The following is a 13,528-nucleotide window of genomic DNA, read 5'->3' as shown; positions in this document are numbered from 1 at the left end:
CAGTCACAAGCTGTATCAACACAAAGGCAAGAAGACGCAACAAGCGAACATTCTGCTTTGCTCTAAAACACACAGTATAGAAATTTGGTTGTTTTTTGCATTGAAAAAGTTAATATTTGGCTGCTAATTCTTGAAGATTAATTCCACATTTTTGCAATTTGGATCAAATATTTGTACTTTTGGCCATCATTGCTATCTGTAATGATAACATCATGCACTCCAAGTTTATGGCTGAGATCCAGAAATGCACAAAAACACAAGCAGTCTGACTATCAGCAAAATTTCAAACAAACCTCCAGGTCACTTATTTGGAAGAGAAAACGGAGAACCGTGAAATCATTAACCAAAGTGTCAGTGGTAAACACTGATCACTGTTTGCAGACGACTTACTGGTTCTGCTTTGACAAACGTACCACATGCGTCCCACAGCTCACACAGGTTTCATGTGCAACTAGTGTTCACTTTGAGTTTGACCTCCAAATGACAAGAATTTTAAATAATCTGGCTGAACTGTTTATTACAACCTGCTTGATTGTCCCGTCACACTTTATTGCAGCAATGTCGCCGTAACTCATTTAGTAGAGTGTGTCAGCCATTAAATGACAGGTTGATGGTTCGGTCTCAGCTCCTCTTGTCCTTTAGCAAGACATTGAGGTAAGTGTCGCTTTGGATAGAAGTGTCCGCCAGAGGAATGTAAAATGCCCCAAAATCTCAGCAATGACCTTCAGCAGTTGCTGCTTACAACTGCAACAGCGAGCAGTGACGAAGATGTAAGGTGACTAATCATCTACTGTGGCGTTTTTTTTGTTACTATTTATAATGAATTGCAGTCAAAGGAAAGTTGTGGCTGCCCGGGACATTTTAATTGCCGTGTTACTTTAGGTTGAATGTGTCGAAAAGTTGCTCATCTTGTCCCAGATTACCAGGCTGATAAGATATAATAACATCGTTTTCATAATGAACGCTGCTGGGTCATGCCTTTCTTTATTATCGGGCAAATAATGAGACCCTCCTTCTATCCTGACCCAATTGTCACATAAGTGGGCACCGTGTATGACAGGCATTTTAATTGGCACCCAGGAGGTAAAGTGGGATATTTAGTGAAATAGCTGCTGTTGGCACTTTCTCTCACAGACTGAGCGTTTGTTTTAGGAGTCAGAATGGCAGCGTCAACAGAACGGCATGTCATGGAGAAGCAGCAGCAGCAGTAACAAGCGAGGGTGCGTGGGTGAACGGAGAGTCAAAATAATGTGATGAGTGCCTCTACTGGAGGAGGAATGAGAGGTGAAGAATGAAGAGCGGAGCAGCTCCACAGCTGACGGAGCCGCCTGTCCTTCAGCTCGCTGCACCTCGACTGCTCGGGCTTCAACACCTCCAGCAGCCTCTCGCTTGGCCGAACTCCAAGTGCCGCCAAGGTCAGGAGAGCACCGTCATTCAACACCACTGTGTGTGTGTTTTGCAGGAGTCGGGGAAGGGGTGAGGGCAGGGGGCAGGGACGTATGTACAAGAGCAAACACAAGCCTTGACGTGTGTGTTTATGTATTGGTTGCTGTGGCAACTGCAACAGATAGTAACAATGGCAACTGCAGTGGATTTTGTACTGTATTTCTCCTGACTGTGTGTGTGTGTGTGTGTGCGTAGGTGTGTAACATGCTCATCAAAATATCCACCGGCTCTGACAGTCCCACTACGAATTGTCCGTATGTCAAAACAGCACACCAATGTCCAGAGCAACAGCCACTTGATATTCAGATGAAGTAAGATGATCAGAATGATACTAAACTTTGAGAAAATGGACTCTGGACAGTAGCAAAGAAGACTTACAGTAAATCTCTACAAATCCACACACTTTTACAAATGCATATGTATAGAAATCTAGCTACAGTCATCATACTCTATATAGACAGAAGTATTGGGACAGCTGAACTGTACAGCAACAGGAACTTTAATGGCGTCTCATTCTGAACACACAGACAGCTTTGCAGCTCTAACAGCTTCCACTCTTCTGTGAAGGCTTTCCACAACATGTTGGAGTGTTTCTGTGGGAATTTGTGCCCATTCATGCAGTAGAGCATTTGTGAGGTCACACACTGATGTTGGACCAAAAGGCCTGGCTCACAATCTCCGTTCCAGTTCATCCCAAAGGTGTTGGATGGGGTTGAGGTCAGGACTCTGTGTGGGCCAGTCAAGTTCTTCCACACCAAACTCATCCAACCATGTCTTTATGGAGCTTTGCTTTGTGCACTGGGCCACAGTCATGCTGGAATAGAAAAGGACCTTCAACAAACTGTTGCCACAAAGTTGGAAGCATAGCATTGTCCAAAATGTCTTGGTATGCTGAAGCATTAAGATTTCCCTTCACTGGAAGTCAGGGTCCTAATAAATGAAGAAATTTTGTACATCTTCAAACACAGTCTCGGGCTGGGTGTTACAAGCTGCTCATTATTTCTCTGCCATAACTATCTGTTAAGTTCAGCAGGTTCCCACCCTTACCTTAAAAGGCCTGGGGCAATGAATGATTGATTGAAACGGTTATAGGCAGATAAAATATTGAAAATTTGGAAAAGGAACCCCCAAATCAAATATTTCCAAGTGACATGTTATAAAAATTAGGAAAAAAGGTCCAGTGTTTTAAGGGTTGCTTTTTCCAGGACATGTGACCCCAATGCCAGGCCCAGCCCAGACACTGAACATGCAGTCCGCATCATATGAAATTGATCAAACATCCCAAAATTTTCTGATCAATACACTAATTGCAAATATTACATTTACTGTAAGTGTGTGAGTAGCTTCCTACTGCAGAGGATCCTGACATCTCCACGCCAAGGCTCTTTTCTCTGTTTCCACCTCCACCATAAACCATCAGCTGTCTCCACTGAGAGTGTGAGGAGACGGTGGTTTGGCAGAGAGAAATAATTCCTCTGATGTCGGCCATCCTGCTCTGCTCCTCTCCTACCATCACACTGGAGGGTCTTCGGGTGAAATTTAAAGAGTACTCACCTCCCCTGTCCCCTCGATTTGGACACTTCCCTTTTTCCTTCTGACTGCATCGCTTTCCTCTCTAATTACAGTAATTCACGTCCACTTCACTGCACTGTGTGCCCCTAATCTATCGCTCTGCTGATTACAAGGAACTGCTGGTGTTTATTTGTTGTGTAGGAGGCGTCCTCTGAACATGTTGGGCGTAACTTATTATTCAGAGCGAGTGATGATATGTGGATCCAAACCTGTCTGTCGCTCTTTTATTCCTCTCTGTTTTTCTCAGATTTCCTCTCCTATCCACCTATGAAGTCTGTCTTTCTCTCACGCTCTGTCTTTTTATTTTTTCTCATCCTGGCCCTACAGGAAGCGTCTGCCCTGCGGTCGTTTTTACAATCTGATTGGATAATGAGAGGAAATTGGAGTTTATCTTCTTCAGAGACAGACAAGGGAGAGAAAAGTCAAACTTCTCCGACCCCGAGCAGGGAAACAAAGTGTATTTTAGCCATTTCTGCGGGCTGCAGACAGATTACCACTAATGAGCACATGGCTAGCACTATGCTGAAGCTCTGCTGCTCTCATGCCGAGAAATATAAAACTCTAATTATTGTTTCCATCAGTGGAGGTGAGGAAATAGTAAATGACAGAAGAGGAAAAAATAGCAGTTCTCTTCTTATTTTGAATCCACATCCAGATGCAGTCTTTTGTTCAGCACTACAGTTCTCCCTTGCAAGCCGGGTCCTGCTCAAGGTTTCTTCCTGTTAGAAGGTAGTTTTTCCCTGTCACTGTCTGCTTGCTCAGGGGTTCAGGCTCTGGGTCTCTGTAAAGCATCTAGAGACAATTTTGATTTTATAAGGTGCTATATAAATAAATTGAAATTACATAATCATTCTACCTTTCCATCCAGGTAGCCAGCCAGGTCAAGCTAATGTCAGCCAACTGTCTGCACAATCATGTGTGACCCACGTCTGGCCCATTCATGGCTGCTGGATTTGGCAAACTTTTAAAGATGTGGACTCTGATTTGCACAGAGGAAGAAGTCATGTTAGCAGTGCTCAGGGCATCACTGGGATGTCCGACCAGCGTACCCGAGCATACACTCACGCGTAAATGATGATGACGAGTCTGTTGTATTTATGCAAGTCGATCAGGCATTGTGGTATGTTTAAGGGAAAACAAGTAACAAGTTCTGCGTTGATGATTACAATGCCTGAGCAGGAGGTTGAAGGCTGATTTATGGCGGGTCACTCAACAGAAATTAAATCGCCGTCCATTTTCAGTTTGTGCTTCAGTGAAAGCTGTCAGGACAGACAACTGGTTGATTCACACAAATGTCCTGTTTTAAATGTTTTTAACTAATTAGCCATACGCTGATTGATCAGCTCAGACTCTGTGAGTGGCAGATTCCTCTCATTTGTCATTTTTGGGAAATAAAATCAATGAATAAGTACAAACACTGTTGTTTTTTTTCCTCAAAAAACAAAGAAGAAAATCTGTAGTGATTACGTCAGAAGTTAGATACAAAGTATGATTATAAATACTGATTAAAAATTAATCAAATAACTAATTAAAATAATGGATAACACCACCAGAATATATGCGGGATAAATGTAAATAATTCTAAGACTTTCTAGTAATTGTGTTTGTCCTATTTGTAGAGGAGGTCTCCAGTCTGTAAATCAATTTCATGCTTTAAGAGTCACATACGTCATATAAAAAGCCCTAATGGAGAAATGAAGGAAGGATTAAAGTGGCTTTCAAAATCTGATCAAGAAGAGCTTAAGTTAGCGTGAATATTTATGACTGTCACCTACGTTATGTCCTGTTTCATGACTGCATTTTGTTGACTGTTTACAGATTTTCTCCCTGGAGTGAATTTCCTTTGTCATACAATCTTTCAAGTGACAGCCCTTAAAAACCCAGTGACCACAAACTAATTTGAACAGTAATGTGTAACACACACATACTTGTACAGAATTTCAGCTCTTGTCACTTCACAAAAGGGGCCAGTCGGTGACAAATGAAGGCATTTCAGCACTGAGTGATTGTTCAGATCATCTGTATTGGCCCCATGTGGTGGACTAATAGAATAAGTGACTCTGCTTTCATGCATAACATCAGCCTAATGTAATTCCTGCTCTCTCTTTGATTATAAGAATAATTACATTTATGTATTTACTTGCGCTCCCACAAGAATGCTCTCTTAATATTCCCAATTTCATGCGCTCTTGAATAATGTGATCACTGATTGAATGCATATGCACCCCCTCCAAGTGGCTACTCTCAAAGCCCCTGCTGTCATAAATTAGAGTTATATTTCTGTTTCTGTTCCCTGCTTGCAACTCCCACATTGTTAATCCAAAGAGGGAAAGGCTGGATGTAAACAAATAGCTGTAGAAATGATCAACCAATCAATGAGTTTGTTAAGCAAATGTTGTAAAATCTCTGAGGAACAGGCTTCCTAACTGAGTGATATTTAAACGTCTAAACAGTCAGTAAATGCAGCGCGCTTTGCAATGCGTCACATCCTAATTGTATATGATTAGAGTGGATATGATCTGAAAACAAAACAGATGGCAGGTTTTACAAACACAGCTCTGTGCAAAGTCAAACAGAATATGTAGATATGTATGGATTGCCCTTTAAAGAACAGTACACTGATTTGTGTGTGTTTCCAGGGATATAACCTGAAAGACGTTAGGAGATCAATATATGAAATATGTCATGAGGGCCAACAGGAATATGAGGCTTCAATATTGTGCTTGGATCTCCAACCTGATGACATTTCAGGATTTTTATGCGAGTTCAAGCAGTGAAGCTATTCTTAACCTCTGTTAAGTCTGTTCAATGGAAGTATAGAGGCTGAAATATCCTTATTACTGCCACCATAGATTCACCAGGACTTTGTTCAGGACAGAAAAGTAAATGATTGCAGAAAAGTCTTTATGTGCAACTCTGTTAAATTTGTAAATATATATATTTTGTCATAAGCATCCCTCTTTTCTGGTCTGCCAGCATTAATTGTGATAATTTGCTGCTGCTGCTGATGTTTATCATTAATGCTAACTCAACGCCTCCTGCAACTGTCTCACGTTAAAATCCTTCCATCAGTTCATGGGGGACGTTTTCCTACAGAATCACGTTAGTGCTGCTGTATAGTATATGTCCTGTGTGTGGTCTCTGATTTTATTTTCTTTTGCCACAGCACATTTGTTTCATTATTATATTCTTGTGAATTTCTTTGTATCTCACCAAATGTTTTGTTGTTTTATGTTTTTTTGTGTGTGAGCATGTGGTGGCACACATACAAAACTTCAACTTTTCATTGCATTTTGCTTCACATGATTTTGCTGTATGATTGAGTAAATGAGTGAATACATTTGGTTTGCACTATAAACACACAGGCCACTAATCAAGTAGACACAACGTGTTTTATTTTTGAAGTCACGTTAACCAGAGTCCATAAAGTCTATAAACATGCCCATAAAATGTTAATAATGCTGTAGTTGTTAAGTTCAATGTTTAAATTCAATTTTGTGATTTGGCAGATATGTTGATTGAAACAATAATTTTGGAAAATTGCTGCAAATTAATTGGACTTATTTTACTGTTGTTATTTGTACACATGACATGTGCTTAATGTCTCTCTGCAGCGTTAGAGGAACCCGTCCTCTGTTTCTTTGTCTTAGACTGTAGGTCAATTTGGGTGGGGGGGTTTCCCTTATTTGAGCCAAGGTTCCAAGGGAAGAGGATATTTAACGCTGCACTGCACTGAGATTTATGATGCTGGACTTTATAAATTATATATACTTGAAATGACATGTACATAAATGCAGAGCAAATTTAAATACCAAATGTATAATTGAACACAAAGGAGGAAAGAATCCACAGCCTGAGGACAAATTTTGGCGCTCTGTCTTGTGATGACCTGACACCTGACAGTTTCTGTATGGTTCAGAGCTCTGTCTTCCTCTGTGTGACTGGACCACTTCTTCGTATTCCTTCTCCATCCCCCTTAATGTCACTCATTGCCCAATTTTCAGCGTGAGAGCTAAGCCCAGTGGACTGTAGAGGAGTTCATCAATGAATCAGCCCCAAACAACAATATCCTGTTCATCACAGCTTGGTGTAACCCCTGGCTGTCAACACATCTTCCAGAGAGAATGAATAAATAAGTAATGGAGGGGTGTGTTTGCACTGTAGGCTGAGATGTTTGCTGCCTTGACAAAGCCTCGGGGCATCGGAGCAAATCCAGCCTGTTCTGGACTTTCCCTAATCAGCCGCTGTCCATCATGGCTGCCCCCGCTCTACTGCTGCTGAGTCCGTTGATCTGGAGAACAGGTACAGTTGACACCCACCCGCCTCCACCAGCACGCCAAACCACTATTTCTAAATACACACAAATTAGCTGTGTTAGCAAGGCATGCTGCAGGGCATCATTTAATTGGCAGATACTGAATGACATCCTCTGCTCTGTTTCTTCTTCATCTGGCAGCTCAAGAGAAACCCAGACACGAGGGCAGAAGTAAAGATTTTGGAAGTCACCTTGGCTCAAGCCAGCAGGCTTTAACTTCCTGTTTCCCATCCAACACCGTCTATTTTGCATAGTATTTTCATATATTTTCCATTAATGGACTGGACTTCATTCATATGCTCTATTCAGCATTTCTATTTAGTGCAACTGCCCATAAGAAAGGTACCCTGCACTCTCACCCATGCATTTCAAGATTAAGCCTTCTGAGCTTCCTGCTCTCTATCCCTGACTGACTTATTGATTGTGTTGTGCTGTGCCGTAATATCTAGCAGCTGAATCACTGTCAAAAAGAAATCCTCAAAAAAGAGCACTAGAGCACTGAAGACAGCAGATAATTAAGCTTGCCGCTGTTCTTATGACCATTAGATGTTGGGTCAGAGAAAACTCTGTATTAAGGTCAACACAAGACAATGGATTGATAATTTCTACTGCACTAGTATTTCAGTTCTTTGAGCATGTGATGCTGTATGAGCTGTTCAGCTGCACCTTCGGATACTGAGGAACGTTTGCACTACTACATCAGGGCATAACGGTATCGACAGTCATATTCATGTATAACTGTAAAAGAAAAATGTGCCTGGTGTATCTTCATGCAGTACCTGTGACTCTGTTGTGTGTGTGGGTGGGAAGCCTGCTGGGGATCATGTCTGATTCATCAGGACGCCTCCATGAAGAGGGATAGACACGGGGCCATTAACCTCTGGTGACATTTTTCACTTGCAGGTGAAAATAAACACCTGGTGAAATCATGTGTGGAGCAGTCAGCACATGTCTCTTGGCAGCTTTTCACAGTAGCACATGGACAACAACAGCATTTGGAGTGAAAATGACTGCACTATTTGCAGAAAAAAGATTCAGAGGTTTGTGAAGTCTCATGCCATGTTTTTAACTTTCAGCCCTCCAAGCTCTTACAGATGGCACTGAAAGTTGCCTCCACCCTCCAAAGTCTCGGAAAAGCACTCGTTGACTGTGAATGGATTGTTGTTGTTGATATTGTAGAGCACTTAGTGGCTGAAAACTGCTAGCTGGTTATTTAACTTGCTAGCTAATATTGCTAACTAATGTGTATTTAGGGTTTTTATTTTAATTATTTAACCTTGCAGTTAAGTTTTGATTTTGTCAAAGAACAATGGTTTAGATATTCCTGATCTTTTTAAATCGGCAATGCAGTGTGGGGTGATTATGGGGATTCAAGATGCCATCGTCATGACGGTTTTCCATTTGTGAGACAAAGGAAAAGAAAAGAGAAAAACAATGAAGAGGGCGAACTGTTAACCACTTGAATATTGCACCTGGTACACAACTACCATGACTCAGATTTTTTCATTCATAGACATGCCTGGACATAACCTGTGATTTTTGTATGGCTAAAGTGTAACCACCTGTCAGGCTTTGATGAGATAATTAAGAGTCGGTAAGCTGATTGTGGGAGCTTGAGAGCTGATGTACAGCCAGATCGAGGATTGTGTGTACTCTGCTATTAGCCCATTAAGGGTTCACGCTGGGCTGACTTCACACAATGTCCTTCCTTCTCTCTGTCCTTCTCTGCCTCTATCCTTCACTCATTACCCATCTGTGGAGTCCCTCGTTTGTTTCACATGCTGTTCATAAGAAACAATAAACTGACCCCCTTCCCCTCACCCTGAGGTGCTTCCATTGGGGAGACGGAGGGGCCTCTGAAAGAGTGCAAGTGTGTGTGATGCATTGTGTGAGAGTGTATTAGTGTGAGGGTCCGAGTAATTAAGTGTGTGTGTGTGTGTGTGTGTGTGTAATGGCCTGTATGTGGGTTCGCTCATGATTGCACGTGTAAATGTGATCACAAGTGTGAGTGTGTGTGATCTGTTTCCAATTAGCCCTCTTGTGTCCCCAGTAGCCTGGAGGCATGACTAATGTCTTGGTGGACTGAAGGCCCAGCTGATGTCGCTGAAAGGGTCCCCATCTGCTGCAAGAACATCACAATGAGGACTTTGGCCGTCACAGACAGACCAGTGCGACAGAGACTAAAGGCGATGAGCATCATAGGAATGACAGCGAGGGGGGAATAAGCTATTAGGGACAAATTGTGCTTGGGGGGCCACCTTTAGATACAGGGTGAAAAATACCATTAGCACTGTCCAGCACGCAACGGCTGGAGCACAGTCGGAGGGATGGACACACGTATATGTCAGTATCTGGAGCATGAATCCAGATTTACTGCAGAAGAAGTCATTTGCTTCAGAATGAAAACAAAAGAGAAAAAAATCCAACACAGAAGACAAACTTTTGCTTTTCATTCTTATTTATATATTTGTTGAACACATTCATGAATTATTCATTTCTTATTTGAGACGATTATAACAGTGTGTGTTAGACACTTTAAGCCTTGCACTTCTGCCCAGCACATTTACTTGTGTATTAAGTGAGACCGTAAGCAATCGACCAACTTTGGTTCAGGTTCAGGGAGTTTCTTTTTGTTCTCGTTGTTGAATATGTTAGTTATTTCCCAGTGAAATGCTTTAGTCACTGGTAGTTGAAATAAAAATTTGATGCAGATTTAAATAACTGAAACTGAGGAGAGCACAGGACTCACACCACTTTAAGATTTGCTTTGCTAACAGATTTACAAAATTAAACCTACAAGTCTTTTTCTGAAATTTATTGTAAATGCGTTGTTTTTGAACACCTTGTTTCCTGTAGCGTCGAAGCCACTTGGTATCTCCCTGTAAAACAGCCTGTGTGTCACTGTGGAGGATTGTGTTTTCACAGAAAAGGAAAAAAAAAAGGTTTCGTTGGCAGAGTCTGTCGGTTCCACACTGTACATCGAGATGTATTCACTGAGTCATCACACACACACACACACACACACACACACACACACAGTGTAATCTAATCAGTGATCTGTTATTGTGGCTGTTGATGAATTACTCAGAGCCTCTGGAACAGCCTCAGTCACAAACTGAATGTACAGCTGGTGCACAGTCAGAACCATTTAGATGGAATGAACCTCTTTGTCCTCACAGCACGGTGGAAGTGTGAGGTGGGGGTGGGGGTGATGTGGGTGTCACGGGGATATCCAGGATCTAATCATCCTTTTTGTTAAAAGGAAAGGTGTGTCATCCAGAACACTGAACCTTCAGAGAAAATGATTTTGTAGTTTTCAGGGATGGGTTAACTCTTTTTTTTCCTTTTTAAAAATCAGACATTCTTCACCTTTTTATTTCTTATCCCTTAAATTTCTTCTTACATTTTTTGTGAAACACACACACACACACACACACACACAGAGATGAAAGAACAACAAAAATTATAAAATAAAACAAAAAACCACCCTCACTTATTTTCGCTCATGTTGCACATGTTCCCATCTGCTATGATAATATTTACTCAGTAACGAGGTGACAGCATTTATGGAGGGGAGTCTACAGTAAACAGCATGTAGGCAAACAAGCAGGTTGTTAACTAAGCCGCAGTTTAAATTCACGTGATCTGAATCACATTATTTGAGAGGTGAAAAAAGTGAAAACTGTTTGTGCTGTATTGTCATGACTTTGCAACTACAACAAGTACAGCAGGTCAAACAGCAGGTCACAAGTGCAGTGGACAGTTTATGTAACAACATTGAATTTCATAATAAATACGTGGTTTGAATGATCGATTTGTCAGCACTCAGTTTGATGAGCAACCTGATGTTTCTCTGAAACAGGTGACTGAACTCTGAAGCTGTGATTCAGGACTTTTGCACGTTTCACCAAAGCGCTGTGTGTGTGTGTGTGTTAGTGAGAGAGAGAGAGAGAGAGAAAGGATGCCAGCAGCCCATTGACACTGACAGATGGATGCCCGCCAAAGCTGCTGATTGTTACTGGTAAGGAATCCTTGAAAACAAATAACACACACACACACAAAACCAATTAATACTGAAAAGTCAGAATAAAGATGGTCTTCCTCTTTTTTTTCTATATATTCTTTATCTATTCTATACATATTTTACATGTTTAGCTAATGTGAAAACAAACAGAATCAATATTTTTTTACATGATGTATTTATTTATTTGTATCTCCAGTGTGAAACAAGCTGAACAAACTATTATCAAAGTGGCTGCAACAACACCAGCTCATCCGAGGAAAGTGGATGAAATAAAAGAGATGAGCAGAGGAATGACAACTGAACCGGCTGGGCCACAGAGACACGTCTAGCTTTGAAACTCTGACTGAGAGAGAGAGAGGACCTTTGTCTTTGCAGCCGGCTTCCACTGCAACACAGCACCCACTGAGCTGAGAGAAGCAGAGGATACCAGAGAAAGAGAGAACAGTCACAAAACTGTGCAGAAAAACAAGCCAGAAGCAGAGAGAGAAGCAGCAGTGAAAGAGCCGAAACACTTAAGTGATTTTCATTTTCTTAGTTGGTTTGTCCTGGTGGGTCATGTGGGGAAGCTTTTTTCATTTCATGTTGCCGTTGTGCTTGAGAGCGAAAGAGAGCGTGTGTGTGTGCGTGTGTGTGAGTGTGTGTGTGCACTGAGGTTCCTCTTGGGGTGAAACTCTTTAGTGTTCAACACTGCTACTTTGTTTCTAGATGCTATGCATTAAGCACTGCTTCTAATGTCACTCACTTACATGCACTCCTGATCAGTTTTCACTGTCACTGAACTGCGTCAACACAGCAAGTTGAAAAGACATTCAGCGATACAATAAAGCCCTGTGTTTTGTGTATACACGCGCCCAGATGCTGCTGATAGATTCTCTTTGCTTACGCAAGAAACTGTAAATTGTTGAAACCATGCAGTGGTATGAATGGACATCCCAGCTGTAAAAGCAGATTTATGGTGTGGAAAAGGTTTGCGAACATGTCTCTGACTCTACTAAACACGATCATGGATGGATGGATGGCTGAGGCGAGGGTTATTCATTCTCGGAGGACAGAAATGAGGCTTCAGTGGACAGCTTTCCCAGTCGTGTTACGGTGCGCACATCCTGAGAACCTTAAAAAACAGCCAAGAAATATTCTGTGAGGGATTTTGGTGGAGTTTAAGTTGTCAGCAGTGAACTATGAAACCCATTTATGTCAGTGAAGCATTACAGCGCTGCTTCATGTGTGTGTGTGTGTGTGTGTGTGTGTGTGTGTGTGTGTTAAATGGCCGAGCATGTTGTCTTCCATACTCAGTGTTAAATATTGTCAAGGTTGTCTGTGTTTATTGACTGTGTTGGTGCATCTGTTTTTGTATTTTTGTTATCTTGACAACCATCTGCAGGGAGTCATTCATCTAAGAAGGCAGAGAGATGAATTTTCACGCAACAGGACTCAAAATACCAGGATGCAATGCAGCCAAGGCATTCCTGAGGGTTATCATTCAACTCTGAAATTCCCCTCAGCTCTTGGAAGCTCTCTTCACAGCTGCAGTCGGCAGTTTTATAGATGCTAAAAACCAATTGTACGCATCAGTCAGCAGACAAGCCAATGTAGCGACCAGCTTGTGAACAAAACAAAGCATTTAGCAAATCAATAAGCAAATATTTCCCTCAGGAGCCTGACGACACCAAAACACAACCAAAGAGAGAGTGAACTGGACATTCAACTTCCTGAATGTTTAGTTGTCTTCATTCTGAACAAGCTCTGCCAATATAAGAAAACTGGACAAGAAAACACATAAGGCTGATGCTGGCCAACAGAGTTCTTTCAGTTTCTGCGTGGTATCTCTGTAGCTTTTTTAGCCCTGAAGTGCAATAACAATTTTGAGGAGTTGCACAATGGTTAACCTATAGCTATAAATGTCCTTTGAAACAAAAAGGACAATCGTTTCCTCGAGTTTTAACTTTAAAATGTGTAGGAAGCAGTTTGTTAAATCATTCGACTTCCTTGTGACTTTATGGTACTAGAACAAGCAAAGAGCAACACACACACACACACACACACAACTAATCTCACATACACACGTACCCCACTCATAAGTACTCATACAGGCTTATCATCTGCTGTGATACACACTGATTCGTCTGGTTTGCGTGCTCAGTGGGGTGTGCACTTCATAACATTTTACCAGC

General features: G+C 41.6%; 1 long non-coding RNA gene across 1 annotated transcript; it reads left to right on the top strand.

The window, feature by feature from the left end:
* Positions 1–1,165: 1,165 nt before the first annotated feature.
* Positions 1,166–7,735, top strand: LOC124067946. The gene is made up of 3 exons (XR_006844886.1): positions 1,166–1,415; positions 7,183–7,320; positions 7,475–7,735. It is a non-coding gene; the product is annotated as an uncharacterized LOC124067946 (long non-coding RNA).
* Positions 7,736–13,528: the final 5,793 nt, after the last annotated feature.

This window comes from Scatophagus argus, chromosome 1 (assembly GCF_020382885.2).
Source record: "Scatophagus argus isolate fScaArg1 chromosome 1, fScaArg1.pri, whole genome shotgun sequence".
Classification (NCBI taxonomy): Eukaryota; Metazoa; Chordata; class Actinopteri; family Scatophagidae; genus Scatophagus; species Scatophagus argus.
The sequence above is the reverse complement of the archived record's forward strand: the minus strand, read 5'-3'. Positions and strand labels throughout refer to the sequence as shown.